Source organism: Prinia subflava, chromosome 25 (genome assembly GCF_021018805.1).
Source record: "Prinia subflava isolate CZ2003 ecotype Zambia chromosome 25, Cam_Psub_1.2, whole genome shotgun sequence".
Lineage (NCBI taxonomy): Eukaryota > Metazoa > Chordata > Aves > Passeriformes > Cisticolidae > Prinia > Prinia subflava.
In genome coordinates, this window is record NC_086271.1 from 62246 (window position 1) to 87292 (window position 25047).

General features: G+C 40.0%; 1 long non-coding RNA gene across 3 annotated transcripts in view; it reads left to right on the forward strand.

Annotated features, from left to right (window-relative positions):
- The window catches only part of LOC134561935 (uncharacterized), a 119540-nt gene that overhangs the window by 59835 nt on the left and 34658 nt on the right, over positions 1-25047 (forward strand). For all 3 annotated transcript variants that reach the window (XR_010083026.1, XR_010083028.1, XR_010083027.1), the window contains exon 2: positions 16856-16952. This is a non-coding gene — a long non-coding RNA (uncharacterized LOC134561935). The remainder of the gene's footprint in view (positions 1-16855; positions 16953-25047) is intronic.

Here is a 25047-nt window from a genome sequence, read left to right on the forward strand (position 1 = left end):
TTAAATTCATTTCCTGGTCAAAGAGTGCGTGGAAACAGCAACATTTATTTGATGCAGAAGAATAGCAGGGGTCACTAGCAGGTTTAAGGGTTTGTACTTACTTTTTATTATGGGTCTTACGGTGGCAGACAAAAAGACAAGAAAACATTCAGCTCTGACAGACACTGGAATTTGTTGCAAATGCATTCTCTTTATACCTGGTGCATTTCTAAATGATTTGCCTGTGAAACTTGTCTGGGTATCTGGCAGTTTTCAGTTGTGCATTCATCTGTTAGATGGAAATGACATTTGAAGTGGAGAGTCCTACTTGTATATTTTCAATGGCTGCTAAGCCAACAAATAGAGCTAGTATGTTGCCAATTTATGGCATTGTTTTGTCCTAGTCTTAAATTCTTACTTATGTAGATTACTCCCAAAAATTAAAAACTGACTGACTTCTTGAATTCTTTTGCTTTTCAAAGTTTGCTTTGGATTTCTGAGGTTTTCATCAGATTTGTCCTTTTTTTTGTCATTACTAATCTGTTTTTTTCTAAGTCTGGACACTTAGAAAGATCACACCATCCACAAGAATTTCATAACACATTTCTGTGATGCTTATTATGGCATTATACTGGAGGTTTTTAGACAGTCTTTTCCTACATACAAAGCTGTTAAATGCTCTCTTCTTAAATTCGAGATTTTCTCTGTATAGGTCTCTATTTTAATTTGAATTAACTTTGCCAAATTTGAGCTGTTTATACTGGTATTTTCCATATTAGTCTTAGCCTGAAATTCTTGTTTTAATGTTTCAGATTAAATGGTACAGATGTTTCCAAGAACAAGATTAGGGATAACTGCATTGTTTTTATCTATTGTTGATCTTTTTTTCATAACTCCATCAGGAATCTCTGGAGCCTTTCATTCTCTGGAAAAAAAAGATTTGAAGCATTAGGATAAAAGGAAAGCCATGAGGAGGAACTGTTAAAAGAAACGGGATGGAAACAAGCCCTAGGGGATCAAACAGTCTCTCTAAATAATGTTCTCCTCCGAATGTTGCTTTGGACCTGTGTTCCAAGTGTTTCTTTCCCTTGCTCTGGGCAGTTGGTTCTGAGACATTTTGGAAAATGATTGTTAGTCTTTTCCTGGTGCATGTTGATGCCACTTGGGCAGTCTTCACTATGGCATTTCCTGAGGGTTTTTTGAAGCTTTGGATTGTAACTAACTTGATATCAACTTTTTTCCTTTTGTATGATTAGGCTGGAGTTTATAGTGTGAGGGTATTGCAAAGGCAGTTAAGGCAAAGGTGAAGAGAGAAATACATTTCCACAGAGAGGTCCTGTTTTAGTGTGAGGACTTATGCAACATATGAAGTATAATAGTGCAGAAGGTGACAAGGGAAATACAAGAGCTAAAAGAAAGGTGTATATAAAATAATAGTTAGGTTTTTTGATATAAAGCATCACATACCTGTAGACTCTGTCTGAGGAAAACAGAAGACTGAAAACAAGGCTCATATGAGCACTTGTTTTCAGATGACTCTTACCAGAATAAGAGTGTAACGTCATGAGTAAATAAAACTTCGTAATTCCTGCATCCATCTCTGACCAAAAAAAACACAACAAACCAACTCAAAAAAACCCAAAAAACCCCAAACCAATAAAAGCCCCCACAACCCCAAACAAAACAACAAAACAACTCACCCCCTTCCCCCCCAAAAAACAAAGTAAAAATTATTTAATTATTTTTTTACTCTTTCTTTGACTTATGCTAAGAGAAACCCTATTGTATATTATTTTTGATTGGGACATTTTCTCACATTGAGTTTTCAGTTTTTATAGGACACGTAGTCATTATTGCTTTCCAAGCAGAGCCTTTGCATCTCATAACATATGACTTTTCTAGTCCACAATACCACTATGTTTGCAGAGCTTGGTATTTTTCTCTGGCAACTCAGTGTGACCCACATGGTTCTGTCTTGGACCTTCACTAATTGAATTCTCCTTCCAAAATAAATGCCAAAGCATATGTCAGAAAAAAAATGAAGATTCTGCATATGGAGGGGAAAACCATGTTCTGCAGTTCATTTTTAGGACAAATAATGTAATGGTAAATAAATTTGTCAAACTAAATTGTTTCACAGATCTAAACAGATGAATATTAATAAGCCCTTTCTTAATCCTTGGCTCACAGAGTCTCCCCATGACTGCAGGGAAAAAAACCTGGTACTTAGAAAACATTTTCCCTTCATGTAGTCCAGCATATTTCACAGATCTGCATTGCCACAAATCAAAGCCAAAGATGAGTAAAACTTATATTTTCTGTCAGGAAGATCTCAGTGTCTGGAAAGCTTCAGGAACACGTGGAGGCCAGAGTTCACATCCACTGGACACAATTTACTGAGTCAGTGCAGAGACAGGAGCTGCAGCCCTAATGGCATCACACCACTCCCCAAAACAGCCGTGTCCCACCGTGGCTGGAGAGCAGCTCTCTAAGTTGCTTAGACTAATGATAGGCTGTCAAGATATATTGGAAATGACAAGCCTGAAAAGCCCAGAAAAAGCCTGTGGAGAAGCCTTGTTGGAGAAGATGAGGCAGAAGGCAGGAAGATTGAAGAGATACAGCAAAGAATCTGTAACAATCCCAAGGGAAATAGATAGGATCACATAACTAAGCATGCTGTCATCATGCACATGTTGAATTAGACAAACTTAACCTTACCTTTGACATTTCCCAATTTTTGAGCATTTGATTCTATAATTAGCTTCTAAAGTAGGTTGTTGGGTTTTGTTTGTTTGTTTTTGGTTTGTAACTATACATACATGTATAGAATGAATCAAGCTTTGAGCAGACGTGGAAGTGTGTATGCTGCCTTGGGCTGTCCTGCTTGTACACGCAAGTTAGCTCAGCAGTATGGATTTTCAAATAGAAGATTTGAATGAGCACAATGCAGCAGAGGCGGAAGATAATGTGTTTTGTTGGGATTTCAGCAGAAATCTTATTTTACACACCTACATGTTATTCCTCATGCTCTTCAAAAGGCCAAAAGAGGTTGAGGATGTGTTAAAAAAACCTTCTAATATGGCAAGCAGGAAGGGTTTCTGAGCACACTGGTTAGGGACAAGTGGCCATCTGAAAGAGAGTATACCTGGACAAAAAGCACAATGGAGATGTTTTGCAAGTGGAGGGAAAGACAAACTCTTAGAGCCACCCTGATTGCTGCTTCAGTCTTGTCCATCTGGCACAGAGCATGGTTGGTTTAAAGTCTCAAAATGCTAAGTAAGCGACAGACACGTCCTTTAATGCTGCCTGATGTATCCTTCCCTTTCTCTGCTCTTGCTCTGCTTGAGTGAATGAGAAAAGGCAGAGAGGTAAGGAGTGTTCATGCTTATCTTCTCATCAATTCCCTTGCCTGTTAACTAGCTAGCTGATGGGCTAAGAACTGAACTCATCACAGGGTTCAAAATATAGGGTGTTTTCTGCTTTTAAATCAAATTTATCTATTTGGCACAGAGTGCTGTATGTCTGTTACAGGGATCAAGATAAAATGCAAGCCCATTTCCTCCTCCCTTTTTCTTCTGCCTCTCTTTTTTCTCTTTGCTAAAATGAATACCAGACAGTATCCTTTGACAAAGGGATAGAGCTTCCTGCAGGTCGTTTCAGAGGCAGTTCTCAAATTCTCATGGGAAAATCAGGTTGCAAATGAACAACACTCTACATAGAGTCTAGTGTCTAAATAAGTTCTGATCTCTCATCTTAATATTAACATCTATCAAATACAATAAGTTGTTAAAACAATGTGAAGAATTGGAGACTGAAATTATTTGTGTATAGGGAAAAAAATTTAATCAATTTGTCATAATGTGCAGGTACTGTTAGTGAGGGAATGAAAACTGGAATTTGCAAAGGGAAATGGCTGCCAAATACACATTTTGGTGAGATTTGAATACCTTAATCTCAATTTAAAATTCCCAGCCACACTTCTTAAATATATTGTTTTAGTCTATAAATGTTAAAAGATACTCCAAATTTTTCAAGAAAGATGTGTTTATCCAAAGTGATAAAGGATCTGGGTGTAGGATAGTAACACAAGTTCTGTTCAGAAGTTTTTCCCCCCACATTTGTACACAGGAGAATAGGGCTGTCCAAGCCTCAGATTCTTCCCCCCTCCAATCCTAGCAGTTCCCACTCCCTTCTTCCAGATGAATTTACAAGGCTTCACATCCAGGCTTTTATGCTGCCCATCAACTCATGACAGACAGTCTAGAAAATAGTGTGCCCTGAATGTCATGTAAATGTTAGTCTTAATCAGGCAGCCAAATACAATATTGTGATACAGCTAAAAATGAATTAAAGAACCTGCCACACACACTTTTAAAAATTACCCTAGAAAGGAAGGTTTAGGGAAAGTTCAAATGCATTAAATAAGGAGAACATAGTCATAACAGGATATGTGTTTTGTTAACTGAAAAAAATGCAGAAAGGTCAGCATCCAAAAGAAATTACACCCATTTAAAATGTTATGGTAGAGGGGAATCCGTTGCTGCTAGGCGAGAAGGCCTGCCTGTCTGTTCTGCCTGGGGAACATGGAAACAGAATAGCAAACTAAGAAGACTCAGTATCTCAAGGCACTGTGAAAAAGAAGAAGTGGCAGGAAAAGCCAGTGCCATTGTTTCACTTCCATATCATCAATAACTTTCACAAAAAATGGCTGAACCCACCTTTCCTTTATCCGTATGCTTTTAACACTATCCTAGGGATGAGTCCTTGGTTCCTTTTATGGTAGAGCAACCACTGTAACAATAAAAGCATTTCCTGTTTCTTAATGGTCTATAAAGAACTTTGCAAACATTAAAAAGCTTTCCTGTGAATAATTACACTGCATTCTGAGCCACCAAAAGGCTATCCAAAGGGACAGTCTTTCTTGTGGTTTAGCAATTCCAAGTTCCTGATACAGGGAGTGATAGCAAAAATGAAACTAAGGGTCCTCTACTGTGCCTCAGTGTTTTCAGGTTGAAGATCCATCTGGCTGGTTACTGAATATATTTTTCCCTTCTCAGTTTCCATTCTCAGTTGCAAAAGCTGGCTTTGTGTGGCACATGGGGCACTTTATCCTTACTGTGAGTTGTTGTATGATTCCTTTCCCTTGCACTCCAATCAAGTCTGATCCAGTCAATCAGCTGATTTTGGTTTGTTATTATGTTCTCACTTTATTTCTGCCTGGGACATTGATAATCAGGTGACACTTGCCATGTTTGTTAGTAGCTTTACTGGCTGTTGTGGACATCAATATTTCTTGCAAACTGCTTTGGGGTTGGAGCCCAACAGCCTTGCTCTGATTATAACCTGGAGGTTCTGACTAGGTTTGTTGTTTTTCTGTGCTCAATACAGACTGTGATATATTAGTCTGCTAGTTGTCTGAATTTTTACTCCTTTTTCAATATAGGCATATAACCAAATAGCTAATTATATACTATTAGTTTCTTGTAGGGAGAAAGAGAATTACCAAAATGGTTTCCTTTTGCAGAGAAAGTTGATATCTCTTTTAAAATGCCAGCAATTAGGCAATAAAAAGTTCCTACATGTTATTTCCATGTGGAAAAAAACCTCTGATTATGGTAGAGTGAAGCAGTCCTGCTTATGCATAAAGGATGTACATAAGCCATGTTCATGGGACCATACTTGAACAAAAGCAGTTACTTGGCCTCTAGCTCCATGCCTGTCTCTCTGGCAAGCTACAATAAAAAAGCTGGTGCTTTGCCATGCTGTTTGTCTCCTCCTTTCTGTTTCTCTCCTTGCTGTTTACAGTAAACACCTAGGGTTGAATCCATGTCCAAATCCTGACGGTTTCTTTTGTTTTCTTGCATAACAGAAGTGCACTGAACCTTTTCTGCCTTTGTCTTAGTGGCCTCTCCCACTTGATTAATTGTAGAGGTGTTTGTGATTTCCTTTAAATCACAGTCTAATTGAGTAGTGTCTAATCAACCACTGATATTCTGGGCAATGGTGAAAAAAATCTGCCTATCAATTTCTTTCTGTATATTTTTCTTTCAGTATCATGTAATTCCAGGAGGAAAATCAGATTCCAAGCCAGGATCCCTTCTACATAATTTGTTGCCTTTGAGTCAGAGCTGTTTTGGGATTTCAGCAGTCAAAAGAGCCAATCATGCAGCTCACTTAGCCTGGGAATGAATTCACTTTTTCTCTGCCTGGCGTTAAAGGTGTCAGAGATACAATGTCAATGGCAAAAGGCAGGTTTGTTTCCAGGTCCTTTTAACTTGAATTGTTGCTACAAAAAACTATAGCTCTGGCAGCACTTCAGTGCATCACATTTGTAGTATATTGGCAAAACTGGCAGCTTCCATGGAACTACAAGACCTGTATTTGCTTCCTTCAAGCTGTGATAAAAATAACTCCATCATAGTATAATCCTCCCAGGTAACAACTGATACAACATGTCTTTCAAAATTTAAAGCCTCTGGTTTTTACTGAAAAGTACAATTTTATTGATTTTGGCACTAACAATACTTATTTTTTACTTGATTCAAGTTCTTTGATGCGAGTAACATTGACATTTAGTTGGGAATGTATTGGTGTTTTGAGGGCATATGTGGGAAAGAGGTAAGAAAGTTTATGAGGTATTAATTTGACATTTCATATTTGAAGTCTGGATAGAAACATTCTGCTGTCTTCTATGCTCCACTTCTGAAAAATAAATACATTTATCTGAAGTTTTTTATGTGATGTTCAAATCATGTGCAATTGTAACTTTCCTCTGTATTGTGAATATTTTTGCTGTTTATAATAAAGACCTAAAACTCATCCTTCTTTCAGGTTATACATACAGGGGTTTGCCTTTTGCCTTTGATGAACGATGTAGGAGCAGAAGCCTTTCATCCAGTGCCTTACAGGGATCATTGGGTTGTTTAGTCTGTTTTGCCCTTAGTCCTGCCAGCAGTGATCATGGACCTACCTTGCTCTCCTGAGAACATTTCAAAAACCAGTACTCCAGAAGCAAGTCAGAGCCACTGTGGGCCCTTGGTTTATGTAGGAGAACTTTATTCTCTTCTGGGAAAGAACTGATGAAAGTTAAACTCACTTTAAGGCTTCTTCATGTTGGGGCTGGATTCTCATCTGCCTCATGGTTCTTAGGAATCAAGTAACTCGCCTGTTTGCCTGAAGAAGGGAAGATGGTGGGACGGGGTAGACTAAAGATATATCAGGATGCTTTCCGGGGTAGAATATTGCACTAATTTGTGGGTCTCAAGCTGGCTGCAGGCAGCCATATCCCATCTACCTCGTGTCTAGTTGGCAGAGTTTTGTAGTTGCGTGGAGAAGACGGTAGGGTAAAGCAATGAATGCTAAATCTTGCCAGTTTCTCTCTTCTCCATTTTTTGTTCTTTCTTACCTCTCTCTTAGAAGTCCTGCTCAGCTAGCATGACCTTGAGCCAGGCTTTCCTTCCTCATAAGCACTTCAGTGTGATAACCCTCTGCCCTTTGCTATACCCCTCTTATCTCTGATTCCCTTGTTCTTGGCTTCTGACTGGTCATGGGCCACAATACTTGACTCTACCCTTAGACCTGGACTCTTTGTGTCTTACAGCATGGTGGAACTGCCAGCATTTGCCTGTTCTGTGATTCTTCCATTACCTCAGTCACAAAGCTGTGTAATAGATAAGAAGATAAAGAATTACCAAAGAAAAAAATCTCCTTGGAGCTCTGTATGTGTGTCTTTTCTAGACACCAAAACAATTTATAGGGAGTAACACCCATTATCCACTGTCATTGAAGCAGAAGTGAGAGGTGCTCTTGTCCCTCCTGTAAAAGGCAAGACCTTTACAAGAACCCTTGTTCTTGCAAGTGTCAGCTGCACAGCAATCCATCTGTTAGTCTTTACTCTGCCCACCTGTCTCCACAATGCCATTCTCTCCTGCCTGCAGAAACTGCATGACGCTTGCAATCAGAACTGGTTATGCCACTGGATTCACAACAAGGAGGCACATCAGATATGTTTTCTGCTGAGCATTTCTTTCAGATTGTAACTTCCTTTTCTGTCCTTGATTCCTAATCCTTCTGCTGCACAAAAGCCTTGATGAAGTTTGAGAAGGACTTGTTTGTTCCAGTGCAGGAGCCAGGAGGACATTATCTGATTGGAAAATATCTCAGCAGCAGGTACCTCATTGCAGGGTCCTCATCACCTAACTCACCATACACACCAATTGCTAACACGCAGTATAAATGAGATTTTGTGACCCTCTCTCTTCTAGGATCCTTTTGGACGCAGTTATATTTGGGGGTTTTAGTGTGAGGAACTGTGAAAACTGCAGCAGTGCTTTCCTTGCACTTTGAAGAGACCCCAGATTGCTTGTGAACTTCACTCCAAGGTACAGCATTTATTATAGAGGTCGCTTTCTGATGGCACAAGCTGTGAGTTCTGTTCAGTGGGCCAAAGATCTTCTGTGATAATCTCTTAGGAACTGAGAGTTAGATGAAAATTACAGTTTCCAAACCAGAAAGGTCTTGCTGTTACCTAATACACTTTTAACATAGAGGGGCGTTTGTTACATGCGAGTCTTTGGCAGTAACTTCTTAACCACCTTTTCCTGAAACTCTCACAGTTGGGAGTTGCTTTCTCAGACTAAGGATAAATTACTTATGAACACATAAACATAGGTATTTTGTTAATGCTTAGGGTATTAGTGTGAATAATAACATGGCCCTAAGCAAATTTCTCTTCGGATTTTAGACTTGTGAAGGAACAATAAGACCAATTATTCTAAAAAGGGTTATTTATTGTAACTCTTATGTTGTGTCTTTGCAGAGCTTGCTATTTTTACCAACTAAAATGCAGGGGAATTCTCAAAAGCAGTTTAAAATAATAAACTTGTCTTAAGTCAAGAACAGCTCCTGTCAACCTATTGGCTGCTGCTTCTGTTTTGAAAGGAGCATTACTGTACCAAGAGCCATTCTTCTGGTGTGAGTTTCCCATGGGTTTTCATTGTGGGTAATCTCTAAATTTTGACCAGATCTTAGACAGTGACATTATTGGAATTAACAGCTTCTGAATGAGTCCTGTGGAATAACATTTGCATGCTGTACAGCTTGTATGATACATTAGCATAAAGTCTTGACCTCCTAAGATTAGTTGTTTTCCTCATTCCAGCAGATGTCACTGAGAAAGAGAAGATTTAAAATAATGATCCCCATTTCAATCTGTTGTGTTTGTTTTGGGATTTTGTTTGTTTGTTTGTTTCTGTTTTTTCCCAAGAAGTGAAATGATCTATAAAGTTTGAGTAATTAAAGTATGTGATTTCTTGACTCGAGAATTTGTGTAGGATGGAGATCAAAATCCTGAGCACACACAGTGAAGAATGTATGCTCATCCAGGGGAGCTTTCTCACATAAAGAACCAACAGCAGTGTGTGGCCTGTGGGCTCGTCCTGCACTGTGTGCAGGACATCCAGCTGCTGTTGCAGTGCTCCCTGGAAATCTGTCTTCTTGGACCCTTACAGGGTTACCACAAACATGTCTGACAATAAATTAAGCTGTTTGATTTAGGGCCACCAAGGAATGTCACAGAAAAGCTTTGCATACAGAATGATGGACAAATTCCAGAAACACGAGCATAAAGGAGGGTCTCCCCGCAAGGTTTGTTGCGGGTCCATGCTGGGTGGGAGGTCTGCGTGCCTCTGGAGCACTGCAGCCCCATTCCTGGATCCAACCTGTCAGCTTCTGCTTTATTGCATCCCTGTCAGCAATAGGGAACAACACGTGGTGGCTGCAGGAACCTCAGCAACCTACCACCCAGAAAGAGGGATGTCATCTGTGCAGCCAAAAAAAGCTGCCACTACCTTCATCCTGCCTGGAGTACATGGCATCCCATCACAACTGACTCGCTGTTCCTCTCCAGTACAGCTCTCTAGGGCATGGTGGTCAAAGGAGCTTCCAGATTTTACTTCCTGTCACTGGTGCCATATCAGAGTTGGTACAGAAAGGTTGTTGTCCCCAGCTACTGGAGATGGAGGCTTAGCTCAGGCTCAGAGCCAGAGAGAACCTCTCTGTTTCAGTCTGCACCATTAGCAGGGCTCCAGGCTGCGCTGTGTCCTCACAGGCACGTGCCAACTCTTTTCCTCTATCAGGACAGGAACCTGCACACAGGTTCAAGGTACATGGCTTGGGGAATTACTGTCAAAACAAGAGATGAAACGTATAAAAACAGAAGAGACACAGAAAAGTGTGCATGTGAAAATGGCAAATCAGCTTAGAAATGAAAGATGCATAAAAAATGTCAAATCACACAGTGACAACTTCTAAGCTATTTTTCAGCATAGACCTACAATACCTTTAGTCCTTGTTCATTCAGGGATCAGGCCAGATATGGTGACCAGAGCAGGCTGGCAGGGAGTATGGATTCCTTGACTCTTTTCCAGAGCTGTAGTCAATCCTCTGGATCCTGCTGTTAAGGCAACAGTAACTGCCATAGCCACAGTCATGTATTTGAACAGAATATTTGGATTAGATCCCGAATGATCTCAGACAAGCCAATTAGCATCCTTGCTATGTCTCATCTGCATTTGGTTTAGCAATACTTTTTATATATGGCATCTAGGAGTGGTGATTAATGATCAGAATGGGGTTTTGAAATTCTTGACTCAAAGAGGCTGCATCAGTACAATGTCTAAATATTTTTAAATGATTTTTTTCTCTTAGCGCCAGTATTTTATACATTGTAAACTCTTCAGCACAGCATGAAACTCCAATCCCATTAAATTTTATTGAACAACTTAATAAAAACCTGTGAAGTTCTAAAAAGAAAACAAACCGCAAGTACGAGCGCAAGGAGCAGTTTTGTAAGCCCTGTTGTGGGTCTGTGCAGGGATATCTGGGTGCATATGGAGCCCTCTGTACTCCATTGGAGCAGGCTACATCTTCTTGACACACTGTTCACAAATAATCACAGGAGATCATCTTGTGTGCTGTGTGACTCCTATTACAGCAGCACTTTATGTGCCCAAAGCCTGGTTTGCAAAGAAAGAAATTGATATTTGCTGGTCTCACTGCTGTGGTTGCCAGAGGAATTGACAGAGTTCCTGATTTCTTCGTGACTTTTGCCATGGGAATGTTTTGTGGCAGTGAATTGGCCTGAGGCTACTGAGTCTGCATTAAGCCCTCTGGTAGTGTGCCTCAACTCAATAGGTTTGGAGCCAGTAAACTGCAGACAGATAGAAATAGTGTTCACAAATTCAAGTGCAATATTTGTCTCTTTATATCCTTCTAAAGTAAAGCTGAGCTAGTAACTAAAAGGTGTTTCATAAGTATAAATTTTTCGTAATTGCATTCAATCTCTTAATATTTAAACACTTTTCTCATTGTTGCTTCTCCTAACCCGTAAGGTAAAGAACTTTACAAGTTAAAGAACTTGTGGGCTTCTATGCTCATAAAGATAACCCATGATACTTAGAAGAAGAATAGCTAAATATAGTGAAACTCTCCTCTACACAGCCCCCTAGGAAAATATTATGGCAAGTCCAGGCAGCAAGCAGGAGGGCTTGAAAAGGAAAGTAAGACATACCTCTCTGAATCTGTACAAACTGTAGGAAAGCACGGCTTAAGAAATAGACTACATTTAAGCTTTTATTTTATATGAATCAATTTGCCTATCCAATGTAAAACACATGTCATAATCCATCCAGGTAATAGGAACAAGGAAAATCTCTTTCTGTGATCCTACTGCTTCTCTGCACCCAGATGTGACCTGGCAAATGATCAGAGATTTGTTTTGCATTTTGTTGGTCAGCAGTATACATTAGAAAGGATGTTAGGGAGCTGCTGCTTTTCCTGCTTGCTCATTCATACTGAGACAAAATTGCCTGAACCATGGGATAGCCACAAAACAACAACCAAAAATCAATTTTATATGAAGCATTTATAGATGGGAAATTGAATACGCTGTGGCTCAAATTATCAAGATAATAATGTTTTTTGGGTGCTATACTCCTAGGATAAGTAGCACATTAAGGCTAAGAGAGAGGAAGAGGTTAGACAGCAGGGAGCAAACTTTCTGGGAGTGTGCATGATTTCAAATTGTATTTCAAGAGTATGAACACCATCTGACTTCAGTGTCTAGCTTACATGCCCATTGGAAGGTCAATGCCTACAATGTAGTAAAAACTGTCAGGTTCTGGTCACTTCTGCAAATGCTGTTCCACAGTTTTTGCTGTAGTGTCCAAGGTGAGAAAGGATGCTTGCTTTGCAGCCCCTTGTGTGTGTGGCAAGAACATAGAAAGAGTTTTTGTACTTGGGTCATTTTAGGCTTTTTATTAGCAAATTCTCTTCTAATAAATTAAGGACAACTTCCAGTGCTACAAGTGAAAGCCCATTTTTACAAAATCATGGCTAACCAAATGAATATCAGTTCTGTGAATCACAGGGAAGGGGTTTTAAAAAAAAATCCCAGAGCTAATCCCAAGCTATTTCTTAGAGAGATTCACCGTGAGTACAGCGAGCAAGAGCAAATCTGCAGGTAGGTGCCCTCATCTTTCAGGGATACCCTGAGAAAACTCACTGTTACATAACTCTGGGCAAGGCTGGATAATGGCTTACCCAAGAGAAAAACATAAAATATTATATGCTTCTGTGAAGTTTTGGAAAGCTCCCTTGCCTCTGTATTTTATGTTCTGTTCACTAAGGAGCTCATATAACCAGACATCGTGCCACACCCTGGAGTCTGACTGTACCAATGCAGCAAGCAAACGGCTGACAGAGTGCAGGCATTGCATTCAAAACTTTGTGACAACCAAAAAATACCCCAACCCAAACAAACAAGAAACAACCACCCCAACCCCTGACTTCCAGCACAGTGTCCTTAGGGCATTTTCCAAGAGGATTGTTTTCCAACTAAGAGAATTGGAAGATATATAAAACCCCAAATCAATATACTTTTCTCAAGGCTGAACTGAAGTTTGATGTTTGCCTTTAATCCTTGCACTACATCCTCTCACTAACTTCAGTTGCATAGTGGCCTGTCCACATGGTTTCTTATCTTCTAAATGTAAAGCATGCTTTCAGTGGGGTCACTCTAACACTTAGGGTTTTTTAAGGATAAAATGTATGTGCTAAGTATTGCATCTTTAACAGGAAATTGAATCATGAAGTGGTCTTAAAACACTTTTGATGGCATAGAAATAGCTAAAAGTTCCAAGCAGGAGAGTGTTTCTTAGGTCACGGTTCTTATTTTGATCATGGTATGTATGGAAAAATCATCATCATCTGTTCACAGAAGCTGTAATTTACTGGAGCAATTGTAGCAGGCTGGTACATTCTGTGTTTGGTCTCACCTAGGATTATGTACCTTTCCTGTGGTCTATGTTGGTGTACAAGAAATATTCTGAGCAGGATGGTCAGGGTGAGGCACCCACAGGAGATTGATTAGAAAAAGCAATGTGAATTTCCTAACGTTCAAAAAGGGCCTGGAGTAGAAAAAGCAGAGTGCTAACCCACCTTTCCAAGAATTTTTAATGTCAAGTGAAGCCTGGAGCTAGAAAAACATTTTCATACCAGTCAGTCTGTTATATTCATAAAGCTGGTATTTTACAGGGCATTAAATATTTTTGCCATATTTGAAGTAATTTTCTCTTGTTGTTGCCAATTCAAATACATGCTGCATTTTCTGATCTTTGTTACTTACTCCTGACTAGCTCCCTGTTCATAGCTTTCCTTCTCCCAGCCTGCAGTTCTCAGGGGCATCTAATTTTTTACTTTTTTTTCCCCTTGATATTTCACTAATTTGTTTTCCATAACATCTAATCCTTTCCAAGTTATTGGCTTCATCTGTCCTTTTAGTCTGTACTCCCTTTTCATCACTCCCATTCATTTATTGTTTTTTCTTGTCAAATTTGTTTTCTATTTTTTCTTAACCTTTCTCATTTAGTATTTTTCTACTCTGTCTAAGCAAAATACAGTCAGGAGATAGAAGGGCACTTCTGTCTCATACATTCCTTTCCCAAGAGACCAGGATTGTTCCCATCAGTGCAGGACCAGACTTATTCCTTGATGAGGTCAGTTATATGCCAAATTTTCAAGCCCAATTTTTAATTCCTTAAACAGAAGGAACATATCTCAAGTATGATTTTTTTGTAATGATCTAAGAATTGGTATGAGATGGTAATCTCATACAATTAGTTGGTTAGTGATTGATTAATGAGGGTGAAGGAACACTAATGCAAGCTAAGGGATGATCTAGAGGAGTAACAGCCAGGAAAGCTCTTGCCAAATAGCTGTTATTTCCCTGGTGTCCACATGGACACTTGCCTTCTAATTTCATTAAGTTTTGGACGGAAGCTATTTTACTACTGTGAAGATTTTGGAACTGTGGTGCAAGCTGATTCTTATTTTAACCAACTGAAATAGATAGCTTAGTGTTCCTAACCTTGGCCTCAGAAGGGCCAAAACATTTAAATTTTAAATTCAGCAAACTTCATCTCTTCATTAATACTGAAACAGTATTACAGTAACTTCCCTTATTTATGCAAATTTAAGCACACAAGCTTGAAACATTCAGCCAAGATCCCCTCAATACAATCATGAAACCCTTGAGCTTTTCATACTTTCTCTTAGTCAAATTCTTCTGTCCTATGGGCAAAAATGAAACTATAAGGGCTCCCTCTTCAAAACCCTGCAAAGGCAGGTGCAGCAGCACACAGAATCTCCTGGCTCAGGCACTTTAACCCTCAGGCCTCTTGTTGCAGGGTGTAGAGGAGTCAAGCACAGCCCTTGATGGGTAAGACCGAAATGGTGGAAATCAGAGAACTGCTCCCATTCCCTGACAGAATGGATGGGAGAGGGACCTGTTTGCAATAAACAGAAACAGTGAGCCTGGCAGTACTGCCACTGTGGGTTTTCCTCAGTGCTGGACTGACAGAACACAGGGCTGCCAGTTGTGTTCTTCTTCCTTCTTCTTCTTCCTTCCCTCCTTCCTTCCCTGTATGTTTGGAGAAATCTTGTTACAAATGAATCAGAAGTTGCAATTACGGCTATCTGAAGTGGGGTTTTGTTGTTGTTATTTTTTTCCCCCTTTCTGGCAAATGTTTTCCTTAATTTGTAACTTGAAAAAAATGTACTGAAGGTTCAGAGAGCACTATTAACTCCCTCTGCCGTGTTTGTGTCTGTTATCCAGAGCCTGACATGGCCCCAAACAGCCAAGTTTGCATGTGCAAGCAATGAGAAAACTCTCGTAGACTTCTCTAAGATAAAATCCCATTCCTAGCAGAATGAACATTGAGCTGATCATGAAAACCTCAGTAACTAAGGAGCTCTTAAGACATTTGTTCAGAAATAGTTTCATTGGCAGATGTGTCACATCAGGTTCTCTGTATAGTAGACACACTTCCAAAAATACAGAAATCGGGGTGAGGAAGCATTCAGACTGGATGAGAGTTGGAAGTTTGGTTTCAATATAAACAGTACAGTACAGGAATAACATCTCCTCCAAGACAGAGTTGTGATACAGCTTTCAGAAAGCAGTTGCAATTGCAGCTTTGCTGAGTAGTGGTTTGTTTCCTGTGTATTTGAGCAATAGAAGAGTTTATCAATCACTCTGTATTTAGGTTGATGTTATATGGGGTTGTTTTTAGGTGCAAGCACCTATACCAGTGAGATACATGTAGTATGCATATTTAATGTCTAAGGTTGTCTTAGAAGTATGGAAAATATTTTTAAAGCCAGTAATTAACATTTGATTTGAGGAAAATTTGGAAAGAGCATAATGTTTCTCTTTCTTAGAGAGTAAAAATCTTGCTGTTAGCTTTTTTCACTTCATCATAGCAAACATAAAATATCACAGCTGAGATTTTGTTCAGAGCAGAACAAAGCTGCCAAAATCCAGTTCTGTTAGATCTCAAATCAGCTAGCTAGCTTGTGTTCTAACTCCCCTCATCATGTGTATGTAATTTAGAACAGTAAACAAAAAACCTCTGAGAATTCAGGTTCTGAAATTTATCAGTTGCTCAGTGCTAGTAATGATGATGATCAAAGATACTCATATCTCCCTTTTGTGTGTCAGCATATTATTCAGTTGTCAAAAATCATCCAGCTGAATTTCTTGTCATTTCAGTTTTCTGAAAACATGAAATAATGTTGAAAGAATTCACAATGACAGTTATTCCCTCTCTCCTCCACATGGCCTAGGAAACTGATTTACGTCACCAATATTACAAGAAGGGGGAAGGAAATTGTCTTAAAAATATGTAAGGGAGAAAGTACATGTAAAGGGAAAATTTTGCCTATGCCTAGAAAGAATGAAAAAAACTAAGGTACATTTCTCTTTGGGCAGTCATTAGTGTCTCAGAATGCAGTCTCAGTAGTACATGAAACATTTTCAGAAAGGATAGGAGTTTCATTGGCACAGCTGCCCGTCCACACACAAGGACTCCCTTGTAAACTTCAGTGTCTTTTCTGGGAAATATGGGATCTGCAGATGTTTTAAAGAGTGTTGACAGAAGAAGGTTGTTGCTTAAACCTCATTTATGTTAATGAAGTGGCAGGTTCTGCAACAAGTTCAGCAGCAGACAAAATGTTCTAATTTGTGCTGATACTCTTCTCTCCTTGAATTCAAAGAGGGATAAACGTATGACTTTAGGATGAATCCTGAAATAGGATTTGTGGGGAGGAAAAAAAATTCACTCTAATTTGTATCAGACTGTGTGACATGTCTAGGGAGATGAGTAAGATTTTAATGGACATAAAGGATCGAAATTCATAGGTAATTAAAATAATCCTGTTGCATCTTGTTCTGACTGTAGGCATATAGAAGCTTTTTGATCAAATATCTCCCAGAATACATGTTTTCTAAAATATAACCTAAGACTGTTTGTGTTAACAGAGATTCTGCCCTTCAGAGGTGCTGAAAGCCCCTTGGACTTGAAGAATATACTGAATTTCCACTGTCTTCAGCAGAAGAAGAAAATATTCAGCACCAGGTAGGAAGTAAAAGAGACCTGATTTACTGGTCTCAAAAAAGGAGGAATCTTGAGATATATCAAAGAGCCTTGCATTCTGAAGTATTGAAAGTCCTTGTGAATTCAAAATGAGGTTTCATTGCTCCTTGGGTCAAAACTCTTAGAAATATGCCTGTCATCAAGCCCTGAATTAAATATATCTTATGATAATCTTATCGCATCCATATTACATTACTGTCTTGGCCTTACATGTGTTTAAGATGTTGCCAAGTATTCCTTTTTTTTCCACCACTGATGAAGTACAGATGTAATCGTCTATGTTAGCAGAAGGGTGATGATTGGGGTATGGAGGCCTAAAATTACTGAATCTTGCCCTTTCTGCTCTTTTTACCCTGTGTATGTAACACAATTAGTACCACTGATGACATTTATAGTACTCATGGTGCACTGCTCAAGATACTGGAAAATCTCCAGCGGGGAAACTTGCTGCATATCTGATCCTATTCCTAGTAAAGGATGTGGAATGACACCAACATAAATACTGATTCAAGTTCTCTCAAATAAGGGCATCTGACAGACAGCAAGTATTTCTTTTGTTTGTGGATGGAAGTAAAGCTCAAGAGGGTGTTAGGATTTCTAAATCTAGATTTGGCCATGTGTCTTCAAGAATCATCTGTCACAAAGTAGGAACTATGCACCAGGTATAAAGAGGTGCACCAAACTTTAAGAGCCTGGAACAGACTAGCTCAAAACATATTTAGAGTGCCATCAATTAGTCAGCTAATGACAAAACATCTTACTAAGTTGTTACCAAAACCCCTTTGGTTATAGCCTAGCTAAGATGCAGTTAATCTACCAGTAGTTCTATACTTTATCTTTACTGTGGAACAAAGTTGAGATCTTGTTGAGATCCCAAAGCAGAAATGGATTTTCAGAAAAGCAGACACATATGGTTGAAACCACAGTGTGGTAAGGAGTTAGCTGGACATAAAGCCCAGTAATCTTATGCTAGTGCAAGAAATAAACACATGACCTAGCTACCTAAAAAGTGGAAATTTGTATTGTTTGAAGAATTATTCTGTTTGTATCAGAAGATGTTGTCATTCTTTAGTAGAGAATGGGAATTGGACAGGATGTTCAGATGGTCTTGAGTGACCCTTTAGATTTTGCAAGCCAGGATGGAAGTCCATGTATCATGTCAGCTCTTGCAGTGAAACAAGAGGAGAGGAGGGAGCAGAACTAAACAATGGTGTATCAAAAGCTGAAGTCAGACACAGAGGGAAAGAGCAAGCAGCTGTCTGGCACAGAGGGAAGTCGAAGTCAGTATTTCCTTTTTTTTTTTTTTTTTTTTTTTTTCCTCAGCTAGCATGAATACCTAATGCTGAAGAATGTGAATGAAGGGGTTCTTATCTGTGGCCATTCCAATGTTCCTTAAATGTGCAAGTAAATAGTAATTAAGGATAAATGTTTAGGATCTGAAAGTGAATCAGTGATTCTTTAGTTAGTAGTGATTCTTTGGTCAGTAGCTTCTTCAGAGTAGAGACTGTGGAGGAAATGCTGCAGTTTGTCCTGCAGTCTGGCCTCTCTTCATACTCCTTTCAAACAGTCTGTGAGAACAAAAGGCCAAGCCTGTAAATAGAAAAGCTGCTTTTGCATATCATCACTACTTAATAAGTATAAACATAGCCTGTTCTCACTTAATTCCTGCCACAAAATACTTCTAGTTTATAGCACATGTACAGAAAAACTTGGCACCTGATTTTTGAAATGCAGGTAGCAAGAAACAAGTTTGCTCATTTGTGATCCTATGTCTCTAAAACACTTCATAAAGAGTCTCCAGTGAGATGATTTGCAGAAGCATAGCAGCAACTTTTTTTTTCAAGGTCCTAAGAGAATTCAAAACTGCACTGACTTTATAGCTTTGAATTGCACAGCTTCCTATGGACAGACACTTCTTCCTGAGAGATCATTGTCTCTGGGGTCTTTTCTCCACATTGTCCTGGCAAAGTTCCATTTAACATTTAGTTATGGAAGGCTGTCCTCAGATGATCTTCAGGATTTCCCAGGCAGGCATTCCTGAAACTGAGCTGGAATTACAGAATAGCTAATTTCAGAGTCCAGCTACAGTTTAAGATAAATTCTGTTCCATCTTCAACACTTCCAATTTTAACTTTTACACTCAAGTGGCATAAACTATGTACCAAAGCCTACCAGCTGAGCCTGTTGTCATGCCCCTTTCTGGCTCTTAAAAAATGAAGTAAAAAGGTAGCAAACAGCTATCACAGAACAGCAGGAAACTTTCTCAGAGCTTTACAGCATGCAGGTGTGGAAGCAGAAGCAGTAAGTTAGGGTGTCAAATAAGGTGGATCAAGTCACCTGTTTGTTTAAAAGAGAAGATGGATCAGTGCAGCTCTGGAGACCGTGCTGGGAAGTGACTGACCTCCACATGGCCTGAATGAGGAGTGAGGCACCTGTGTTTATCCGTGTTTACCCCTGACTGGACCACAGGGCAAAATGCAGGACAAGACTCTTTCCCACTCTCTCCCCTTGCCCACGCTCCTCAAAGTCCAGATGGGGTCTGACCTTTGGTCTGTGTGTGATGTATCTGGAATAGAACCAAAAGGAGCTGAAGCTCTGGTGTTCTGCTGTCTGGGCTGTGCCATGGGCCAGTGAGGATGTAAAGGATGAGGAAGGAGAGAGCTTTCATCAGCCTCTGACCTCCTCTCAGGAAGCCCAAGAGCCGAAAACATGGCAACATTGTCTTCTGGAATAGACTGAACATGTGAAAAATCACTGTCCTAATGATAAACATTGTAATAAACACTGGCAAGACATGAATCCAGCCGCTGCAAAAATGTATTTTATTTGGTTTTGCAGCTCAAATCACATTTTTCTTTAGCACATCTTTTTAAAGTTTGTTATCCTTCACCCCTCTCCAGATTGCCAGCCGTATGGTGAAAGAAATGGCTCTTAGAACTGTTTTCTGTAGAACTGTAGTAGACATGAATACCAAACAACTTCACAAAACCACTAAATATTTGGCAAACTTCTAGTCTACTGTAGTTTTAAAAAAATGCTCAAGACAAATGTTTATGTTGAAGGGGGAAAAAATCCCCAAGATAAAGCTGTCAATTATGGATAATTTCAGCTTTACTATATAACTCTGTTCTATAAATCATACTTCATAAAGAGTGAATACTCTTGTAATTAAACATTTCTGAACCTTAAAAGCATCCGAATGGTAAGTGGATGGTGCTCTGCCTTTTTTGGCATATTACATACAGGACGTCTGGCCAATTCTCCAGTCTTCTCTCAGATATGTTACTGATCCAAAATATTTTCACCAGACACTCTGAAATGGAATCACAAGTTTGCCAATTTCCATTTTGTGTATCTTCCTTAGAAAACTGAAAATTACAGCTCATGAGCATTGGTGGTGTGATTGCTCAATGCCTAAACTCACTGGAACAAAATAACAACAAAGGTGCAGAAGATGGTACCTGGTCTTTGTGAGACAAAATTGTTTAAAAAAAAGCTACATAATTTCTAGTTCAGGAGTCAAATAAGGGCAAATTGGTGCTCTTGAAACACTAATGAAGTACAGATCAACAATTATGTTACAACGTCTTCAGCAAAGTTACTGCATTATTAAACTGACATTTCCCTGAACCTGCCCAGGTGTTCAAAGCAAAAGAGCAATTTTCAGTATTTTTACACTGTGTAATTTTCAATTTTCTCAATTCTCGGAGCTTCAGGTCAGCATTTTTTTTGAGAAACATGTAAGTCAGAAGAAAATTCTCGACAGAGGTCTCATATTCTGATTTCCTTGGACTTTACAGCAAGATTTCAAATGCTGTTGAAACTGCCAAAGAAGAAAAATGTGTGTTATAGTATTACAGATGATAACATAGTCCAGCCTGGAGTTTTTCCTTCTACCCAGTGCTGTGAGAGCTTAAGCAATGTTATTTCACTAGGCCAGGAAGTCTAGGCAGGACTTCATTAAAATACAGCTGAATGACCTGCTACATGAACTGAGCTCCACAATAAAATACTTGGGAATTTGGCAGTGCTAATGGTCCAGCAAGTTGGTTCATTGTTCACTAAAGCTGTAGCCTGTGGCTTAAACAACTCTTGTTGTCTAGAGAGGGACAGTTTTTCCTAGATACCTCAAAAGGTGTCTGATCCTTATGGAAAAGTTCAACCTTAAATTCAAAGTTCAAAGGCTTAAATTCCTTAGTATTGTCCTGAAAAACACACTTCCCCCCTCACCAAGACAAATGCTGATCCACCATGCCAGCCTGTGCTTGTTCCAAGATGAGGCGATGTGCTGGGGCCTCCTCTTCACTTTCCAGAAAATCTTCTTGGTGGAAGAAATACAGAGAATGGAGGAGAGCTGTGGCTTTAGCAGTGAATCCCACAGGATGTACAATGCTATGTTACCTGTACTCTGGAGGAAGAACATCCTGTTGATGGTGCCAGAAGCACTCCAAGAAGCTGGTAGAGAATATAGCTAGGCCAGGTCCAGTACTCTGGGTATGATTACCCACATGTACAGGATACTTAGATCTGAAGCCCAAGGAGAGGATAATTTTAGGAACAAGTTCAGATTTACCAAACTGGAGAGTGAGGTGATAGCTATTTAGAAGGATACCATCATGTACCCAAAACTCATAAATTCCCTAATTCAGATTTTGCCTGAGATTTTTTGTCCAAACTCATGTTTTGACCTTGAAGGTGCTGCAAATCCCATGTAATTATAGTCAGTGAGAATTTCAGGAGCTGGATCTTCTAGGAAAATCTCAGCTAGGCAGACCAGTTACAATTTGCAGAAATGATATGGGAAGAAATACATGTAGAGCCAAAAGGTCTATCAGATCAGGAGGGCACTGCCTGGGCTGGTTTATGGTAACAGCCTGGCTTCCTCTGACATTCCTGAACTTTTGCAACAACCCAGCTCTTCTCAAAGCCTGAAAACTTTTCTTCAATCCTCACTCAGTGTAGTGTAGCTACCCCACCAGGAAGCTCCAGCAGGAGTTGATAGGGAGTGTATGGGAGATTTCCAGTCCAGGATATACAAATATTCTCTTAATAGTAAGCTTTACGCAATGAATATTATTCTCCTTGAAGAAGAATAATATGATGTCTAGTGAGGGAGGGACTGCAAGCCCATGGGCAATCATCCAGAACTGTAAAAGTAGGCTATCTTTTATAGTAGTGTATATCAGTTTATAAATATCATCAGAGGGTTAAAGTAACTGCTTACAGACAGGTCATAAAAATAAAGGAGCCCTGAGGAGTTTCAGGATTAGCTTTAGTGGTGGGAACACAGTATTTTTATTCATAATTGGATACAGTCTATCATTAGTACAGCAGCCTCTTCATTTTGTGCAGTATAAAATGGGAGGGAACAGTGTCATTTCTGGCTCTGTCATCTCAGCAAGTGCTCTGTGTTCAATAAAGGGCTTCAGTCATAAAGACTGCCAGCTCAACAAGTTTCACTGAGGTAAAATAAGACATTAATTTAAAATGTTAAAAGCTGTTCTTGCCAAAACATCATCTGGAGAGCACTAACATGCTCTGTGTTCGGGGCAAAAGCAAGATGAACATCTTGTATCCAACTCTCTCACTTTTTTTCTGCCATCATAAATTTCTGCAAGGTGAGTGAACACCAAATAATGGAAGTGAAGTATGAGCAGTTTCTTTATCTACTTCCAAGTGGCCTGGTTCTGTTCAAGACAGTGAACTCTTGCTCACTGAGACTGATTTCTGGCCCTGCTACTTTGGGGTGGCAGCCTGTATCCCTCTTTGCACAGTCATCAGTGCCAACATGGCAGTGGAGGGTCTTGCCATGCTCCTCTCCTGGCCAGGCTCCCAGTCTGAGCTTCCTTCTCCTCACTTGACTGGAGCACACAGGCAAGGATCAATGAAACCCCCAAGATGATTATGGAGGTTCATCACAGAGTGCCCAGCTGGAGGCTTGCAGCTGCTCGTAGGGATTGCTGCTCCTCAGGAGCTCACCTTGCCTTTACAAAGGCGTTTTATAAATAAAAGTATCAGGGATGTTTTAATCCAAACCAGATTATTCCTCCCCCACATCACAGAAGAGGCAGATTGTCCTTTCATCCTCTGGGGTTGGTTCTGCTGCTCAGAGGCCTGTGCCAGGGCTGAGTGTCTGCAGGGTGCTGGGACCAGTGAGGACAGAGAGCCCCACCACTGTCTGCACCCCATCACTGGCCTTCTCCTGCTGCCCCCTGCGCTGCCAGGGTTGTCTGCATTGGCTGTCCTGGTTCTGTGCTGTTTGTGTGCTGTCAAAGGGGAAATTGCACATTAGGGGAAGGCCAGATGAGATTCGGTGACCCTAAACCAACACAGAGAGGATTTTAAAGGGTTTTTAAAGCCAGAGCTTTCAAGTGCACAGCCTGAAGTTAAATACTTAAATCTGTGTTTAGGCATCAAAATAAACAGGGGTCTAATTTTAAAGAGTTGTGGAACAATTCGGGTTTTCCACACTATTCCCCAGAGCCTGCAATTTGTTCACTTCTGGCAGCCTCTTTAGATCTTTAGGAATGGAGTTGCAGTCCCAGCAGTCTGGGGAAGACTGAGAGCATCCCTCAAACTTTGCTGAGTAAGGAACTGAGGACTGAAATCCAGAAAAAACTGAGGCATCTAGTCTGAAGGACAGCAGGAATCTGGTGCCTATACTGAGGAGCAAGAAGTAAAAACAAGTAACCAAAAGAACTGACATAAAAAGTAGGTCCTCTCTATTTGTTAACTTCCAGGCCTTACCAGTCTTGTATGGCTTTCCTAAGTGCTATGGTTTCCACATCACAGCTAGATCCTTGGAGTTGAGATTATTACCTTGAGACAGGACAGAAGTGGGTTCAAACCCCTTGGACTTGTGAGGATTCTCCTTTCAGAGCCTGTTCCACTCCTTGCACTGTGATAGGAAACAAAGCATAGCTCTCACCCTTGTCCATCTTGGGGTTTTTTTTCATTAAAGAAAGCAAGACAATAATGCCAGCTGCCAAAAGGGATCAATTGTAGCAAAGCCCATGAGATTTCTGCTGTTTTCATGTAACTCTGTATGTGGCAGGACTGTAGCTGTTCTGCTCATTTGATCATTTCTGTTCATCTGTTTTAGGTAGCTCTTACTCAGCATAACTTTTTTTCCTTACTTGTTTTCCTGTGTGCTTAACTTTTCCCAATTCCCTGAATGAAAAATTCCCTTGGGGCTGCGAATTCCTGTCCTGAAAACTCATGGCAGTGACTTCATTCCTCTGGGAGAACAGATCCCATGACCAAGAGTCCTAACACCTCTTGTCACCATCTGAAAGGCAAATGCATAATCTGAAATGTCTTCCAGCATCCTCCCTGAGGTCATTTGAGAGAGGCCAAGACCTTTTCTAAGGGCAGTCCTGGCCAGTTATCTCAGATATCTTTCTGAGGAAAGGATAAATTTGGCCCAGTTGATCACTACTGTCTACTGACAGTAGAGGAAGTCAAGAAGAACAAGCAGCAGATACCTGACAGCAGCCTGAACGTGACTGTAGGTTGTCACTGTCACACTCAGTAAGTGATGTGTGCATGGAGCTGGGACAAACATTTCCAGTCAACACAGCGTCTCTCCCTGTACAGTGTTGCACAAGGCATTAGTGAAAAATTCAAGTCATCTGTGCTCCAGAAAGATGAATTCACACTGGAAGACGTAGAGGGTCAGTAATTAAAATGGGAAGTGAGAAACATGTTTAAGGGAAGTTTGTAAGAGCTGTGTCAGTTTGGCCTTGTGAGATTAAATCTGAGAGCAGAATATGATTATTTTCACATACAGGACATTATGGAAGGGGAAGAGTTGCTTAAGTGAAACTAGAACATTGGTAGAAACACATATTGATAGGAAGACATCACAAATGTACAAATAAATGCAAGGCATTTCTAAAATTTGCTTTGTCCCTTTATCTCTTCACAGTATTTAAGCTGCAGCAATTGGGATCCCTTATAGGGGAAGCATCAGCTGTCTGTGCTCCTCTCCCTCCTTCCACCCCCCATCAACATGAAAATAATTTAAAAAGTTATATAATGGAAGAAGCCTGTGAAAAACCTTCTCCAAATATACTGA